Here is a 19,886-nt window from a genome sequence, read left to right on the forward strand (position 1 = left end):
CTCTTTTCTGGCTATTTAGGGTCTCTGTCTCTGGGGAAACTTTAGATAACGAATGCATGAGCTCAGCCGAGTTCCTCTGCATCTCCCTCTTCACCTTCTGATAAGGAATCGACCGCTGACCGCGCTGGAAGCCTGCAAACCTGCAACATAGTAGCAAAGACGACTACTGCAACTCTGTAACGCTGATCCTACCGCCTTCTCAACTGTTTTCCTGCTTGTGCATGCTGTGGGGGTAGTCTGCCTCCTCTCTGCACCAGAAGCTCCGAAGAAATCTCTCGTGGGTCGACGGAATCTTCCCCCTGCAACCGCAGGCACCAAAAAGCTGCATTACTGGTCCCTTGGGTTTCCTCTCAGCACGACGAGCGAGGTCCCTCGAATCCAGCGACACCGTCCAAGTGACCCCCATAGTCCAGTGACTCTTCAGCCCAAGTTTGGTGGAGGTAAGTCCTTGCCTCACCTCGCTGGGCTGCATTGCTGGGAACCGCGACTTTGCAAGCTACTCCGGCCCCTGTGCACTTCTGGCGGAAATCCTTCGTGCACAGCCAAGCCTGGGTCCACGGCACTCTAACCTGCATTGCACGACTTTCTAAGTTGGTCTCCGGCGACGTGGGACTCCTTTGTGCAACTTCGGCGAGCACCGTTTCACGCATCCTCGTAGTGCCTGTTTCTGGCACTTCTCCGGGTGCTACCTGCTTCAGTGAGGGCTCTTTGTCTTGCTCGACGTCCCCTCTCTCTGCAGGTCCAATTTGCGACCTCCTGGTCCCTCCTGGGCCCCAGCAGCGTCCAAAAATGGCAAACGCATGATTTGCGTGTAGCAAGGCTTGTTGGCGTCCATCCGGCGGGAAAACACTTCTGCACGACTTTCCAAAGCGTGGGTTATCCATCCTCCAAAGAGGAAGTCTCTAGCCCTTGTCGTTCCTGCAGTATTCACAGTTCTTCAGCCTAGTAAGAGCTTCTTTGCACCAACCGCTGGCATTTCTTGGGCATCTGCCCATCTCCGAGTTGCTTGTGACTTTTGGACTTGGTCCCCTTGTTCCACAGGTACCCTCAGTCAGGAATCCATCGTTGTTGCATTGCTGATTTGTGTTTTCCTTGCATTTTCCCTCTAACACGACTATTTTGTCCTTAGGGGAACTTTGGTGCACTTTGCACTCACTTTTCAGGGTCTTGGGGAGGGTTATTTTGCTAACTCTCACTATTTTCTAATAGTCCCAGCGACCCTCTACAAGGTCACATAGGTTTGGGGTCCATTCGTGGTTCGCATTCCACTTCTGGAGTATATGGTTTGTGTTGCCCCTATCCCTATGTTTCCCCATTGCATCCTATTGTAACTATACATTGTTTGCACTGTTTTCTAAGACTATACTGCATATTTTTGCTATTGTGTATATATATCTTGTGTATATTTCCTATCCTCTCACTGAGGGTACACTCTAAGATACTTTGGCATATTGTCATAAAAATAAAGTACCTTTATTTTTAGTATAACTGTGTATTGTGTTTTCTTATGATATTGTGCATATGACACTAAGTGGTACTGTAGTAGCTTCACACGTCTCCTAGTTCAGCCTGAGCTGCTCTGCTAAGCTACCATTATCTATCAGCCTAAGCTGCTAGACACCCTATACACTAATAAGGGATAACTGGGCCTGGTGCAAGGTGCAAGTACCCCTTGGTACTCACTACAAGCCAGTCCAGCCTCCTACAGTTTCACTTTTTGTCTTTTCCTTTCTTGTCCTTTTGTTTTTCCTTCTCTCTTTTGAATGCTTTGCTCGTTAAGGCTTGTTACAATCTAACTCCATGTTTGATGTCAGATATCCACTTTCATTTTTCAGCATCCCATCTAGCATCTTCATAAGAGTGCACTGTTTTTTTAGCTCTTCCCTGATACTTCTCTTTCTCTCTCGCATAAGCAGCACATTTCCAAGTGTGAAGCGCCTCATATTGTGCAGGTTTTGGAGGTGGTTTAATCTCTTATAATACCCTCCTCAAATCTTACATAATTCACAGGTTTATTGTACCATTGTGTGGAAACCTCAATGCACTCTACTTTTCCATGATCTTCAGCCACTGACAAAGCCAAGTACATGTGTGGAGCCCTGCATTTATTGCCAAATACATTTGTAGGTGTTGCATCTTCTCCCTCTCTGATAGGTACAGCTACATCTTCTCTAAACAAGCCTCATATGATCCCAAAACAATTCATTTTTCAATCAAATATCAATAATCACAGATATAATTTTGTTCTGGAACAGGAAATAATTATTTGTCCATAGTTCTCGTTCACCAGTAACAACCAATCACAGCGTGATCCCCTGCGATGTAAACAACCAATACCAGTGTGGCACTTTGCCAACCAATTAATACCAGCACAGCACACTGTGAGGTCACTCACTCTCCTTGAAGCGGTTCAGCCTCCTTTACTATTTGTACACACACACTCTTCACCATCAAATACACATAACAAAATACAATACAAGTAACTTTTATCTGCTCCACTAAATAATTGACAGTATCCAATCACAGAAGAGTCAAAGCAATCAAGCACCTTGAACGAAGCCTCGACATGCAGGGAAGCATTCAGATTGGTACAGCTTCACCCTGCGCATTCCGATCCATTATGCAAGCCACACCTCACATTCACTCAAAGATAACTCTCTATCCCAGTTGTGCTATTGATATCTTACAACAAGCACCATCAAAATTAGCAGACAATTACAATATAGTGCCTTCTACACTTTTTAATACTCTCCCAGATCTTAGATTGATGTTGGACCTGATAACAACTTCAACTTCTTTGAACAAACACCACACTCACATATCATTCAAAACATCTCAGCAAAACACTATCCAAACTCCACAAAGTACTGCAAGCTAAGCATGAACCACTGAAAAACAAGATTATTTTGATACTCACTCCTACACCAACACATCTCTCTCCCCAAATCTCTGGAACTCTGCTAATCTTTCAAATTCTGGACATGGGTATTACAGACTGGGCTCTAGAAACCAAGGGCCAGATGTATGAAAGGATTTTACCCATTCTGTGTCTATGGGTAAAAGCTTTCGTACATATGGCCCTAACTGACCTAGAATAAATGGATCTAGCTCTCCTTACTTCTCGACCTAACCTTCCTCACTCTACTATCATTTGATGAAGCTCTGGGCTATTATTTTTATTTTTCCAACTGACCTTTCAAGAATGCTAGAGAGGTAAAGGAGAGTGAAAATCAATCTTTTGATTCAATTAACGATGTAACCTATTTGGTTACTGTAGGAGGCTGGACTGGCTTGTAGTGAGTACCAAGGGGTACTTGCACCTTGCACCAGGCCCAGTTATCCCTTATTAGTGTATAGGGTGTCTAGCAGCTTAGGCTGATAGATAATGGTAGCTTAGCAGAGCAGCTTAGGCTGAACTAGGAGACGTGTGAAGCTACTACAGTACCACTTAGTGTCATATGCACAATATCATAAGAAAACACAATACACAGTTATACTAAAAATAAAGGTACTTTATTTTTATGACAATATGCCAAAGTATCTTAGAGTGTACCCTCAGTGAGAGCATAGGAAATATACACAAGATATATATACACAATAGCACAAATATGCAGTATAGTCTTAGAAAACAGTGCAAACAATGTATAGTTACAATAGGATGCAATGGGGAAACATAGGGATAGGGGCAACACAAACCATATACTCCAAAAGTGGAATGCGAACCACGAATGGACCCCAAACCTATGTGACCTTGTAGAGGGTCGCTGGGACTATTAGAAAATAGTGAGAGTTAGAAAAATAACCCTCCCCAAGACCCTGAAAAGTGAGTGCAAAGTGCACTAAAGTTCCCCTAAGGACAAAATAGTCGTGTTAGAGGGAAAATGCAAGGAAAACACAAATCAGCAATGCAACAACGATGGATTCCTGACTGAGGGTACCTGTGGAACAAGGGGACCAAGTCCAAAAGTCACAAGCAACTCGGAGATGGGCAGATGCCCAAGAAATGCCAGTGGTTGGTGCAAAGAAGCTCTTACTAGGCTGAAGAACTGTGAATACTGCAGGAACGACAAGGGTTAGAGACTTCTCCTTTGGAGGATGGATCCCCCACGCCTTGGAGAGTCGTTCAGAAGTGTTTTCCCGCCGGATTGACGCCAACAAGCCTTGCTACACGCAAATCGTGTGTTTGGTGTTTTTGGACGCTGCTGGGGCCCAGGAGAGACCAGGAGGTCGCAAATTGGACCTGCAGAGAGAGGGGACGTCGAGCAAGACAAAGAGCTCTCACTAAAGCAGGTAGCACCCGGAGAAGTGCCAGAAACAGGCACTACGAGGATGCGTGAAACAGTGCTCGCCGAAGTTGCACAAAGGAGTCCCACGTCGCCGGAGACCAACTTAGAAAGTCGTGCAATGCAGGTTAGAGTGCCGTGGAACCAGGCTTGGCTGTGCACGAAGGATTTCTGCCGGAAGTGCACAGGGGCCGGAGTAGCTTGCAAAGTCGCGGTTCCCAGCAATTCAGCCCAGCGAGGTGAGGCAAGGACTTACCTCCACCAAACTTGGGCTGAAGAGTCACTGGACGGTGGGGGTCACTTGCACGGTATCGCTGGATTCGAGGGACCTCGCTCGTCGTGCTGAGAGGAGACCCAAGGGACCGGTAATGCAGCTTTTTGGTGCCTGCGGTTGCAGGGGGAAGATTCCGTCGACCCACGGGAGATTTCTTCGGAGCTTCTGGTGCAGAGAGGAGGCAGACTACCCCCACAGCATGCACAAGCAGGAAAACAGTCGAGAAGGCGGCAGGATCAGCGTTACAGAGTTGCAGTAGTCGTCTTTGCTACTATGTTGCAGGTTTGCAGGCTTCCAGCGCGGTCAGCAGTCGATTCCTTATCAGAAGGTGAAGAGGGAGATGCAGAGGAACTCGGCTGAGCTCATGCATTCGTTATCTAAAGTTTCCCCAGAGACAGAGACCCTAAATAGCCCGAAAAGAGGGTTTGGCTACCTAGGAGAGAGGAAAGGCTACTAACACCTGAAGGAGCCTATCAGCAGGAGTCTCTGACGTCACCTGGTGGCACTGGCCACTCAGAGCAGTCCAGTGTGCCAGCAGCACCTCTGTTTCCAAGATGGCAGAGGTCTGGAGCACACTGGAGGAGCTCTGGACACCTCCCAGGGGAGGTGCAGGTCAGGGGAGTGGTCACTCCCCTTTCCTTTGTCCAGTTTCGCGCCAGAGCAGGGGCTAAGGGGTCCCTGAACCGGTGTAGACTGGCTTATGCAGAATTGGGCACATCTGTGCCCAACAAAGCATTTCCAGAGGCTGGGGGAGGCTACTCCTCCCCTGCCTTCACACCATTTTCCAAAGGGAGAGGGTGTCACACCCTCTCTCAGAGGAAGTTCTTTGTTCTGCCATCCTGGGCCAGGCCTGTCTGGACCCCAGGAGGGCAGCTGCCTGTCTGAGGGGTTGGCAGCAGCAGCAGCTGCAGTGAAACCCCAGGAAGGGCAGTCTGGCAGTACCAGGGTCTGTGCTACAGACCACTGGGATCATGGGATTGTGCCAACTATGCTAGGATGGCATAGAGGGGGCAATTCCATGATCATAGACATGTTACATGGCCATATTCGGAGTTACCATTGTGAAGCTACATATAGGTAGTGACCTATATGTAGTGCACGCGTGTAATGGTGTCCCCGCACTCACAAAGTTCAGTGAATTGGCTCTGAACAATGTGGGGGCACCTTGGCTAGTGCCAGGGTGCCCACACACTAAGTAACTTTGCACCTAACCTTTACCAGGTAAAGGTTAGACATATAGGTGACTTATAAGTTACTTAAGTGCAGTGTAAAATGGCTGTGAAATAACGTGGACGTTATTTCACTCAGGCTGCAGTGGCAGGCCTGTGTAAGAATTGTCAGACCTCCCTATGGGTGGCAAAAGAAATGCTGCAGCCCATAGGGATCTCCTGGAACCCCAATACCCTGGGTACCTCAGTACCATATACTAGGGAATTATAAGGGTGTTCCAGTAAGCCAATGTAAATTGGTAAAAATGGTCACTAGCCTGTTAGTGACAATTTGAAAGTAATGAGAGAGCATAACCACTGAGGTTCTGGTTAGCAGAGCCTCAGTGAGACAGTTAGGCACCACACAGGGAACACATACATGCACACCTATGAGCACTGGGGTCCTGTGTGACAGGGTCCCAGTGACACATACATATAGGCCACAACCTTATGAGCACTGGGGTCCTGACTAGCAGGATCCCAGTGACACATAACAAACATACTGAAAACATAGTGTTTTCACTATGAGCACTGAGGCCTGGCTATCAGGATCCCAGTGAGACAGTGAAAACAGTGACAAACACCCTGACATACACTCACAAACAGGCCAAAAGTGGGGGTAACAAGGCTAGAAAGAGGCTACCTTCTCACACAACCCCCCCCCCAAACGAAGGACAATAAGGCTAACCTTGGCCAGTTGAGACTTTATTGTCTAAGTGGTGATAAGTAGAGAGTAGCTCTGCAATAGACTGGTTACTCCCTTTATCATCCACTATATGGTTACTTCCCTGTGGGGATGTAAACCACCCTGTTTGAAGTTTTTTAGCTAAGCAACAATGTGAAGATGTATTTTCAGAGTTTCTATCAGTAAGTTTTAGTTTAGAGCAGTGGGAATTGTCCACTGAACCTATTTGTAGTGATGGAAATGCCAGACAGGGATGCTGTCTCAGAAAAGCCATAGCTGGGCAAAAACTTTGTCCATCTGGCTGGAAGAGAGAACAGGGATGCTGATTCTCTTGAGTTGGAGCAGGGCAGGGATGCTGTCCTATGAGCTCCACTCTAGGGCAGGGATGCTGTCCTACGTGTTGTGAGGTAGTGCAGGGTTTCTGCACTAAAGTTTCTCTGGGAGGGTTGGAGGGATGCTCCATGTTAACTAAAATGGTGCTGTTTTTCTCACCAATGTTAGTTATCCCACAGAGAGGTACTTCCACCTCAGGGAGTCCAGCTTTGCCAGCTGATGATTCCCTTGGAACAGGTGCCACCCCAGGAGAGGTTTCTCCCACCACAAGAATAGTATCCTGAATGGTAGGGTGGTTAGGGGATACTGTGATACCCTTTTTACCTGTTGATGGAGAGGGATCCTGAGTTTTCAGGCCTTCTCTCCTTTGCTTTTTCATTTCACTTGAAATGAGAGGGAACAATCCCTCAGGGATGCCCAGCATGGCTGCATGGGCATAAAACTCTACATCAGCCCAACCTGAGGCCTCTAGGTCATTACCTAAGAGACAGTCTACAGGTAAGCTAGGTGATACCACCACCTGCTTAGGGCCAGTAACTCCACCCCAACTAAACTGAATTATAGCTAAGGGAAGAAACTTAGTGGAGTTATGGACATCAATAATCTTATACTGTTGTCCAATGATGTGTTGTTCAGGAGGCACTAGGTTTTCAGTCACCAAAGTGAAACTGGCACCTGTGTCCCTGTAGGCCAAGGCCTCAACACCATTTATTGAAACTGTCTGCCTGTACTTATCCATTGTAAGGGGACAAGCAGCCAGTGTGGCAAGGCCAATGCCACTAGGTGTGACAGAAACTGTCTTGGGACTGATGACATCAGTTTCCACTATGGACCCATAAGTGAACCCAACTACACCCTTTGCTTGACTGTTGCCAGCAGTCCCACCACTAGTACCACTACTGCTAGGGGCACTAGAGCTTGATGTATTAGTGGTGGTAGGCTCAGGGGGTTTACCTGGACAGGACTTATCCCCTGGCCTATGGCCTCTATTTTTACACACAAAGCACCAAGGCTTTTTAATGTGTGCAGGTTGGGAAGAAGAGGAAGAATTAGTTTTATCCCCACCCTCTGAAGAGTGTTTAAGATTTGAAGTGGGATCTTTGGTTTTACCCTTATCCCCATGCTTATCTTGAGATTTTTCACCATCTTTCTTCTTATTGCCATCTTTGTCACCCCCTGTATGAACTTTTCTGTTCACTCTTGTTCTGACCCATTTGTCTGCCTTCTGTCCCAATTGTTGGGGAGAGGTCAGATCAGAGTCCACCAAGTACTGGTGCAACAAATCAGACACTCAATTATTAAGAATATGCTCTCTCAGGATTAAGTTATACAGGCTGTCATAATCAGTAACTTTACTGCCATGTAACCACCCCTCCAAGGCCTTCACTGCCTGGTCAATGAAATCAACCCAGTCTTGTGAAGACTCCTTTTTGGTCTCTCTGAACTTTATCCTGTACTGTTCAGTGGTTAAGCCATAACCATCCAGGAGTGCATTCTTAAGAACTTGGAAATTATTGGCATCATTTTCTTTCACTGTAAGGAGCCTATCCCTACCTTTTCCACTAAATGATAGCCATAGGATAGCAGCCCAGTGCTTTTGAGGGACATCCTGTACAGCACAGGCCCTCTCAAGTGCAGCAAACCACTTGTTAATGTCATCCCCCTCCTTATAAGGGGGAACTATCTTGTGCAGATTCCTGGAATCATGCTCTTTTGCAGGATGACTATGGGGAATACTGCTGCTGCCACCATGGGTATCTAAACCCAACTTCTGTCTTTCCCTCTCTATTTCTAAAGACTGTCTATCCAAATCCAGCTGTTGCTTCTTGAGCTTCAGTCTGGTTTGTTCCACTCTCAATCTATTGAGCTCCCTTTCTAACAATCTGTCATCAGGGTGGGTGGGAGGGACATTTCTAGATACAGAGGTATGATGGGAATGAACAGAAGGAGACCTGTCCCTTACAGAGGGCACCCTAACAGCTTGGCTACCAGCATAATGTGAGATCACATCATCAGTATGGTGTGATTCAACCTCTGTACCAACTATGCTAGACTGTCTAGTAATGGGCAGGCTGAGAAGTTTCTTTCCTGAACCTTTTCCTGGGGGAGTCCCTGGATCAGATTGAGAACCATTAGCTACTTTTTCTACAGCTTGGGCACTTATGGCCTTATCCTGTACTCTAAGCATATTAATTAACAGTTCTAAGGAAGGATTCTTCCCTACACTCAAACCTCTCTCTATGCAGAGACTCCTTGCTCCTTTCCAGCTAAGGTGATCATATGCAAGTTTGGACAGTTCAACATTTTTTCCTGTGCCAGACATTTTTTAGAGAGAGTTAAAGTGATAGAAAAAGAGAAAAAAGTTTTCAGAACTTTTTGGAAAGACAGAAAAAACTTTTTAAACTTTTAAGAACTTTTTGAAAGTTTAGAAGTACTTTTCAGCACTTAGAAAAGAGTGAAAAGAGGAAATGCAAAACTTTTTGGCTATGTGTATATACACTGACCTTGTTTTGTATATTTTTCTCTTATGAAAAGTACAATGACAAGAGTGGTAAGTAGTCTCAAGCACTTATCCCACCACTGCACAACCAATGTAGGAGGCTGGACTGGCTTGTAGTGAGTACCAAGGGGTACTTGCACCTTGCACCAGGCCCAGTTATCCCTTATTAGTGTATAGGGTGTCTAGCAGCTTAGGCTGATAGATAATGGTAGCTTAGCAGAGCAGCTTAGGCTGAACTAGGAGACGTGTGAAGCTACTACAGTACCACTTAGTGTCATATGCACAATATCATAAGAAAACACAATACACAGTTATACTAAAAATAAAGGTACTTTATTTTTATGACAATATGCCAAAGTATCTTAGAGTGTACCCTCAGTGAGAGGATAGGAAATATACACAAGATATATATACACAATAGCACAAATATGCAGTATAGTCTTAGAAAACAGTGCAAACAATGTATAGTTACAATAGGATGCAATGGGGAAACATAGGGATAGGGGCAACACAAACCATATACTCCAAAAGTGGAATGCGAACCACGAATGGACCCCAAACCTATGTGACCTTGTAGAGGGTCGCTGGGACTATTAGAAAATAGTGAGAGTTAGAAAAATAACCCTCCCCAAGACCCTGAAAAGTGAGTGCAAAGTGCACTAAAGTTCCCCTAAGGACAAAATAGTCGTGTTAGAGGGAAAATGCAAGGAAAACACAAATCAGCAATGCAACAACGATGGATTCCTGACTGAGGGTACCTGTGGAACAAGGGGACCAAGTCCAAAAGTCACAAGCAACTCGGAGATGGGCAGATGCCCAAGAAATGCCAGCGGTTGGTGCAAAGAAGCTCTTACTAGGCTGAAGAACTGTGAATACTGCAGGAACGACAAGGGTTAGAGACTTCCCCTTTGGAGGATGGATCCCCCACGCCTTGGAGAGTCGTGCAGAAGTGTTTCCCCGCCGGATGGACGCCAACAAGCCTTACTACATGCAAATCGTGCGTTTGGCGTTTTTGGACGCTGCTGGGGCCCAGGAGGGACCAGGAGGTCGCAAATTGGACCTGCAGAGAGAGGGGACGTCGAGCAAGACAAAGAGCCCTCACTGAAGCAGGTAGCACCCGGAGAAGTGCCAGAAACAGGCACTACAAGGATGCGTGAAACGGTGCTCGCCGAAGTTGCACAAAGGAGTCCCACGTCGCCGGAGACCAACTTAGAAAGTCGTGCAATGCAGGTTAGAGTGCCGTGGACCAAGGCTTGGCTGTGCACGAAGGATTTCCGCCGGAAGTGCACAGGGGCCGGAGTAGCTTGCAAAGTCGCGGTTCCCAGCAATGCAGCCCAGCGAGGTGAGGCAAGGACTTACCTCCACCAAACTTGGGCTGAAGAGTCACTGGACTATGGGGGTCACTTGGACGGTGTCGCTGGATTCGAGGGACCTCGCTCGTCATGCTGAGAGGAGACCCAAGGGACCGGTAATGCAGCTTATTGGTGCCTGCGGTTGCAGGGGGAAGATTCCGTCGACCCACGGGAGATTTCTTCGGAGCTTCTGGTGCAGAGAGGAGGCAGACTACCCCCACAGCATGCACAAGCAGGAAAACAGTCGAGAAGGCGGCAGGATCAGCGTTACAGAGTTGCAGTAGTCGTCTTTGCTACTATGTTGCAGGTTTGCAGGCTTCCAGCGCGGTCAGCGGTCGATTCCTTATCAGAAGGTGAAGAGGGAGATGCAGAGGAACTCGGCTGAGCTCATGCATTCGTTATCTAAAGTTTCCCCAGAGACAGAGACCCTAAATAGCCAGAAAAGAGGGTTTGGCTACCTAGGAGAGAGGAAAGGCTACTAACACCTGAAGGAGCCTATCAGCAGGAGTCTCTGACGTCACCTGGTGGCACTGGCCACTCAGAGCAGTCCAGTGTGCCAGCAGCACCTCTGTTTCCAAGATGGCAGAGGTCTGGAGCACACTGGAGGAGCTCTGGACACCTCCCAGGGGAGGTGCAGGTCAGGGGAGTGGTCACTCCCCTTTCCTTTGTCCAGTTTCGTGCCAGAGCAGGGGCTAAGGGGTCCCTGAACCGGTGTAGACTGGCTTATGCAGAATTGGGCACATCTGTGCCCAACAAAGCATTTCCAGAGGCTGGGGGAGGCTACTCCTCCCCTGCCTTCACACCATTTTCCAAAGGGAGAGGGTGTCACACCCTCTCTCAGAGGAAGTTCTTTGTTCTGCCATCCTGGGCCAGGCCTGTCTGGACCCCAGGAGGGCAGCTGCCTGTCTGAGGGGTTGGCAGCAGCAGCAGCTGCAGTGAAACCCCAGGAAGGGCAGTCTGGCAGTACCAGGGTCTGTGCTACAGACCACTGGGATCATGGGATTGTGCCAACTATGCTAGGATGGCATAGAGGGGGCAATTCCATGATCATAGACATGTTACATGGCCATATTCGGAGTTACCATTGTGAAGCTACATATAGGTAGTGACCTATATGTAGTGCACGCGTGTAATGGTGTCCCCGCACTCACAAAGTTCAGTGAATTGGCTCTGAACAATGTGGGGGCACCTTGGCTAGTGCCAGGGTGCCCACACACTAAGTAACTTTGCACCTAACCTTTACCAGGTAAAGGTTAGACATATAGGTGACTTATAAGTTACTTAAGTGCATTGTAAAACGGCTGTGAAATAACGTGGACGTTATTTCACTCAGGCTGCAGTGGCAGGCCTGTGTAAGAATTGTCAGAGCTCCCTATGGGTGGCAAAAGAAATGCTGCAGCCCATAGGGATCTCCTGGAACCCCAATACCCTGGGTACCTCAGTACCATATACTAGGGAATTATAAGGGTGTTCCAGTAAGCCAATGTAAATTGGTAAAAATGGTCACTAGCCTGTTAGTGACAATTTGAAAGTAATGAGAGAGCATAACCACTGAGGTTCTGGTTAGCAGAGCCTCAGTGAGACAGTTAGGCACCACACAGGGAACACATACATGCACACCTATGAGCACTGGGGTCCTGTGTGACAGGGTCCCAGTGACACATACATATAGGCCACAACCTTATGAGCACTGGGGTCCTGACTAGCAGGATCCCAGTGACACATAACAAACATACTGAAAACATAGTGTTTTCACTATGAGCACTGAGGCCTGGCTATCAGGATCCCAGTGAGACAGTGAAAACAGTGACAAACACCCTGACATACACTCACAAACAGGCCAAAAGTGGGGGTAACAAGGCTAGAAAGAGGCTACCTTCTCACAGTTACACATTAAATCCAAGAAGCAGCAGATATGGTTTAGTGGTTTGTTGCACATTAAGGGCCAAACTGATGTAAACACATCTTAAAAACATGCTATATAAGCACAAAATCACCAAAGGTGAAGTGAAGCATTGAATCAATCAATCAATCAATCAAAAAGATTTATAGAGTTCACTACTCACCCGTGAGGGTCTCAAGGCGCTGGGAGGGGGGATCAAGAGAAGGGGGCAGGGAGGGTCACTGTTCGAACAACCATGTCTTAGGCTTCTTTCTGAAGAGCATGAGGTCTTTGGTTTTGCGAAGGTTGGTGGGGAGGGAGCTCCAGGTTTTGGGGGCGAGGTAGGAGAAGGACCTGCCTCCTGTGGTAGTGCATTGGATGAGGGGGACTGTGACTAGGGCGAGGTCGGCTGATCGGAGGTTGCGTGTGGGAGTGTGGAAATTCACTCTTTCATTGAGGTAGGCTGGGCCGGTGTTGTGGAGGGATTTGTGTGCATGGATGAGGATCTTGAATGTGATTCTCTTGTCTATGGGGAGCCAGTGAAGGGATTTGAGGTGTGGTGAGATTTGTTCGTGGCAGGGGAGGCCAAGGACGAGGCGTGCGGCTGTGTTCTGGATTCTCTGGAGTTTGTGTTTGAGTTTGAGTGTGGTGCCGGCATAGAGGGCGTTACCGTAGTCTAGTTTGCTGCTGATGAGTGCATGGGTGACTGTCTTCCTGGTCTCTGGGGGAATCCATTTGAAGGATTTTTTTAGAGTGCAGAGTGTGTGGAAGCAGGAGGAGGTTGGAGCACTGATTTGCTGTGTCATGGAGAGGGAGTGGTTCAGGATGATGCTGAGGTTGCATGCGTGGTTTGCTGGGGTGGGTGGGGGGCCTAGGGCGGTGGGCCACCAGGAGTTGTCCCATGTGGTTTTGTTGGGGCCGAAGATGATGATCTCGGTTTAGTTGGAGTTGAGCTTGAGGTGGTTAGTGGTCATCCAGTTGGCGGTGTCGAGGAGAACAGCGTGTAGTTTGGTTTTGGTGGTGGTGGTGTTGCGGGTGAGGGAGAGGATGAGTTGGGTGTCATCTGCGTAGGAGAGGATAGTGATTCCGTGTGCTCGGAGGATGTTCGCTAGGGGGATCATGTATATGTTGAAGAGTGTGGGGCTGAGGGAGGACCCTTGGGGGACTCTGCAGATCATCTTGGTAGTGGTGGAGTGGAAGGGTGGAAGGCGGACTCTCTGGGTCCACTCGGTAAGGAAGGAGGTGAGCCAGTCTAGGGCTTTGTGGCGAATTCCTATGTTGTGGAGGTGTGTGCGGAGTGTGTGGTGGCAGACGGTGTCAAAGGCTGTGGAGAGGTCTAGGAGGATGAGTGCGACAGTCTCGCCTTTGCCAACTTTGGTCCTGATGTCGTCAGGGCATGCGATGAGGGCGGCTTACGTGCTGTGGTTCTTGCGGAACCCGGATTGTGAGGGGTCAAGATTGTTGTTTGCTTCGAGGAAGTGGGATAGCCGGGCGTTGACTAGTTTCTCAGCAACCTTGGTGGGGAAAGGGAGGAGGGAGATGGGGCGGTAGTTGGAGAGGATCTCCGGGTCGGCTTGTTTTTTTTTTAGGAGAGTGGTGATTTCCATGTGCTTCCAGGGGTCTGGGTAGGTGGCGGAGTCAAAAGAGGAGTTGATTATGTTGCGGAGTTTGGGGGCAATGTTTGGGCTGGCTTTGTTGTAGATGCGATGTGGGCAGGGGTCGGAAGGGGATTCGGAGTGGATGGAGTTCATGTTTTTTTTGGTTTCTTCGTGTGTGGTGGGGGCCCAGGTGGTGAGTGTGGTGGGGGGGTCATGAGTGGGGGTTGGGTTGGGTGAGTGAGGGGTGTGTGTGGTGGGTGGGTGTGGTTTGAAGCTGTTGTGGATGTCCAGGATTTTGTGGAGGAAGTGGTTGGAAAGGGCGTCACATAGGGGCTGTGTGTGTGAGGTGTCTATGTTGCTGGCTTTGGGTTTGGAAAGTTCATTAATGATGGTGAAGAGTTCTTTGCTGTTTTGAGAGTTGTTGTCAAGGCATGTCTTGTAGTGTTCTCTTTTGGCGCTGCGTATGAGTTGGTGATGGGTGCGAATGGTGGTTTTCAGGGTGGAGAAGTTGGTTGTAGAGGGTTCTAGTCGCCATATTTTCTCAGCTAGGCGGCATTTGCGCTTGGAGTCTTGGAGTTCAGGGGTGAACCATGGGGCGTTCTTGATCTTGCAGGTGGCGATGTGTTTTCTAAGGGGGGCTAGTGTGTCTGCGCAGGTGGTGATCCATTTGGAGAGGTTGTGTGCTCCTGTGTTGGGGTCGTTGGCGTGGGGGGGTTGTGAGCCAGTGGTCCTGGTGGTCTGTAGATTAATGTGCCTCTGAGGGTGGAGTTGTTGTTAGTGTGGATCAGGAAATGCATGTGTTCTGTGTTGTCCATAGTGTCTTGGGAGCTGGTGGTGACTTTGATGGTGTCCCTGTGTAGGATGGCGATGCCACCACCTGGCCTGTTGAGGCGGTCTTTGCGTTGGAGTTTGTATCCCTTGGGGGTGGCGATGGCTTTGTCGGGTTCTGAGGAGGGGTTGGTCCAGGTTTCCGTGAGGAAGGCGATGTCAGGTGAGTGTGATGTGAGGAGGTCCCAGAGTTCTATGGCATGTTTGTGAAGGGAGAGGGTGTTGAGGAGCAGGCAGCTGAGGTGGTTGTGGTGGGTGGTATTGGTGTGGTGCATGAGGGTGTTGTTGCGGGGTGTGTTCTGACTGTGGGCTGGTGTGCGGTGGGGTTGGTTGGTGGGGGTGGGGGCAGAGCAGGTAAGTATTACGTTGGGGGTGTTGTGTTTGTCGAAGGTGGGATCGCTATGGTTTGTGTGTGGTGTGAGGGATAAGGAGCAGGAGAAATGACAGGTGTGGCAGGAGAAGTGGGCATAAGTGTGTGTGGGGCTAGAAGGGGTGCACGTGGGGCGGGGTCCTTGGTTGAGTGAGTGGAGGGTGAGGGGGGAGTAGGTTTGTCTGAGAGGGCAAGGGGGACTCGAATGAAGTTGAATCGTATAAGGCATGCCAGAATTTCAGTTCAGACAATGTAAAAGATAAGGAACATAGGCCCTCATTATGACATTAGTGGTAAATCCCACTTACCGCCACACTAACAGCCGCCAACTTACTGCAGTGACAGCAGATATCCGTTCACCGTATTATGACACACACACCAATCCGACAGAATTCAGCCACACACACAAATCCGCCAGATCAAAGGTCAGTGATAAACTGGCGGTATCAAAACTCACTCAGTTTTATACCAACAGAACAACGCCCATCACATTATGACCCACGAGTCACCACAGCGGACATTCAACGGCGGTAAACCGTTGGCGGTACATACCACCTCACTCACAATGGACACCGACATACAAAACAACACTACATTGGCCAATTCAAACACACACCTGACATCCATACACACACCACACCCACACCACTATAAAACACACACCCACATTACCTACAACCCTTTACGACTACAAAAGATTGCCAACAGAGAGACACCAAGGCCACTGACACAACCAGAGGCACATACTACTCACACCTATACACCACACACACACTCCACATCACACACACCAACACATTACCCAACACACCCTCCCCAACACACCTCTCATAATACCCATGGCACCACAAAGACACCCCTGTTTCACAGAGGAGCAGCTAAGGGTCATGGTGGAGGAAATCATCAGGGTAGAGCCACTGCTATTTGGAGCACAGGTGCAGCAGATATCAATAGCCAGGAAGATGGAGCTATGGCGAAGAATTGTGGACAGGGTCTGCACCATGGGACAGCACCCCAGCACTAGAGATGACATCAGGAAGAGGTGGAACGACCTACGGGAGAAGGTATGTTCCATAGCAGAAAGACACCAGCTCGCTATGCAGAGGACTGACGGTGGACCCCCACCTCCTCCACCACAACTCACAGCAGGGGAGGAACAAGTCTTGGCATTAGTGCATCCTGAGAGCCTGGCTGGAGTTGCAGGAAGACTGGACTCCGGTAAGTCAACTCTCTACTTTTACCACCCCCCTACCTACATGCCATCACATACCCTCACCCTCACCCCATCACTCCACTACATGCCACACACCCCACCATCACATCCCAATGCCAAGCCCTGCATGCTGTACCAATGCATGGACACCGCTCACAGCCCTGCATGGACACTCATCAATAAATCATGCATAGCAGAGAGAACTAACAATACCACAATACACTAAGATACACAAGTGAAAGCTGGCAGGGCAAATCCAACCATAGAGGGGAAGCCACGGATGTACATTATGTCAGACACATTAACCATAACACATCATTTACATTCCCACAGGTACCCCAGCAAATGTCAGCGAAGAAGAGGTGCCAGCACTATCCAGTCCCCCAACTGAAGAGGCTCACAGTGATGACAGCACCTCTGGTCTTCAGGATCTGGATGACCTACCTGGCCCATTATGGACCACTGGACAGCCGGTTACCCTGGCCCAGTCACACGCCACCGCAGAGCCTCCCCCATCTGGAAACACCACCATAGCACCCTTACCTCTTTCCCCAGGACACATCAATCAGCAGTGTGTCTAACTCTACAGGGACCCCGGGCCACACCTCACTCCAAGACAATCAGGGACCTGGGGTCAGTAGGAGTGGGCACACGGTTCAGGGGACAGAGGCACAGGCCAACAGGGAATCTGGGAGGACTGCTGTTCGCCAGGGGAAGGACAGACCCAGGGAACCGACTCTCCAGGAGGCACTCTCTGAAATCCTGGGAACCTATCAACAGTCCCAGGACACGATGGGCCAGATCCTGGACAACGTGCAGGAGAAGAGGCGAATGCAGGAGGGACAGTACCAGGGGATCAGGGAGAACTTGCAGGCCCTCAACAACACCCTGATCTCCTTAGCAGAGGTGCTGGCAGACATGCCAAACATTATGAGGGAGGCAGTCTCACACCAGCAGACCCCTGCCACAAGCCAGACATCTGAACAGCCTTCCACTTCCGCTGCCGCTAGTGGCCAGGAAGCCCCGCCACAGGACTCACAAGCCACCAGCACCCCCCCCCCTGCAGAAGGTGAACCACGCCGCAAAAGATCTCTATGATCCAGACAGAAGCCAGAATCACTTGTCAAGACCCCACCAGGAAATGAGACTCTCCTATTTGTCACCCTTGTGTCCCACTCAGACACCCAGTCCACCTTGTGCTGCCATTGCTTCCATCCCTATGTCCCCTTGGACAATGCACCTGTGATACAAACAGACTGGAACAATAAACTGGACTTTCCTCCATCATCACCCCATCCCATTGCACTTGTCACCTATATGTTAGCACTTCAATAAACACCCTTTGAAATAAATCCATTTGGAATATGTCATGTATATCAAATATGTAGTGATTGAAATAGGCACATACATTGCAATTAAACTGTACATAGAATGATCATAGATTAATGACCTGTAGCTGGCTGTAGTGATGACACCAGGAGTATATGTCAATTCACCAACATCTGCAAAATGAATTGCCAGAGGGAACAGTAAGTGGGCATAGAAGTGGGAAATATCAGCATGCGATTACCACACAGATTACAACCAAAGTCACTGGAATGTAAAGTTGCACTGTCTACCTGTGTGTCATTGGAAATATTGTTGAATAACTGATGTTCTGTTATCCTCATCTTCATCCTCTGCTTCCTCATCCTCACTGTCCACATGGTCTAGTGCTGCCACACGGGCATCTCCAGTCTTCTCCTCCTGCTGAAAAGGGACATGGTGTCTGAGGGCCAGGTTGTGCACCATGCAGCATGGCACTACTATCTGGTAGACCTTCTTGGATGAGTAGCACAGGGATCCACCTGTTAGATGGAAACACCGGAACCTGACCTTCAGGAGGCCAAAGGTCTTTTTAATTATCCTTCTTGTTCACCCATGTGCCTCCTTATAATGTTCTTCTGCCCTTGTCCTGGCATTCCTCACAGGGGTCAGCGGCCATGATAGGTTTGGGTAACCAGAGTCACCTGCAAATATTGAGGGACAATATTTAGCCACACACTATCCTATATGTCCCACACCATACCCATACACCAATATATAGTGGGTGGGAACCAGGGCTCACCTATTAGCAACACCATGTGCCTCTGTAGTTGAGCCATCACATTTGGGATGCTGCCATTCCTCAGCACAGAGGCATCATGCACTGACCCAGAATACTTAGCATTGACGTTGGAGATGTACTGACCCACCAACCACACCATCTGCACATCCATAGAGTGGAAACTCTTACGATTCCTGAACACCTGTTCATTCTGCTGGAGGGGGGGGACAAATGAAATATATCACCCCAGTTATGTTAGGGATATGTCCCATTGCTTAAAACTCGGCCTTCACTGTGGCCAAATCCTCAACCTGGGGGAAAACAATGTAGCTGCACATGTTTTTTTATCAGGGCAGACAAGACTCTGGTGCCAAGTCCACTGTCACTTGGAAAGAATCAGTTGCCAGGAAATGGAGTACGGATAGCACTTGCACAAGAGGGGGAGCCCAGTGGGGTGACAGATAGCAGATATTAGTTCAGGCTCCATTTGAGCACACAGCTCTGTGATTGTGGCCCTGTCAAGTCTATAGGTGAGGATAATGTGCCTGTCCTCCAGTGATGCCAAGTCCACCATGGGTCTGTACACAGGGGTATGTCTCTGTCTCCTGTTCATCCGCAGTGGTCGGTATCTAAGGGACACAAGAGTGAGGAGGCTGTCACAAACTGAACATTGGAGCCACAACAGGAGTTTTCAATCTGTAAACTTGTAATGGGTCAGTGTGATTTGTCCAGTTTGTGCCTATTTCTCCCGTGACGCAGCATGAATCCATAGGGCTGCCACCCAATGAAATGGCATTTGCCTGTTCTGTGTAAAGGGACAGGTGGAAATGAGGTAATTCCGCTGACGTTGTGCACTGTGGCGGGAGGCGGTCGGGAACCGCCGTGCAACTCTTCATTGGTTAATATTGGCCCCTATGGGGTACAGTGGCCAATGGTGATCTACGCCGGTGGTGATGGTATGCACCCCCACGGATGTGACCTCCATTTTCTATCTAATTCCTCACTTGCTACCTGACCTTCCATTCGGGAGGACCTACACTGCATGTGCTTCTGTGACCTGTGTCTGGAACCTACCATGGCCTGTGTAACCGGGGAAAAGGCCCCAGTCTTCACTTCGGAGGAGTTGGAAAGACTGGTGGATGGGGTCCTACGTCAATACGGACTGCTGTATGGGCCTCCAGACCAACAGGTGAGGACCCTGTGGGCACGATCCCTGTGGAATGAATGCATGGAGTGGTGTGTGTGATGGCCCTGTGTAAGGGGGGGGTGGATGT

Source organism: Pleurodeles waltl, chromosome 2_2 (genome assembly GCF_031143425.1).
Source record: "Pleurodeles waltl isolate 20211129_DDA chromosome 2_2, aPleWal1.hap1.20221129, whole genome shotgun sequence".
Lineage (NCBI taxonomy): Eukaryota > Metazoa > Chordata > Amphibia > Caudata > Salamandridae > Pleurodeles > Pleurodeles waltl.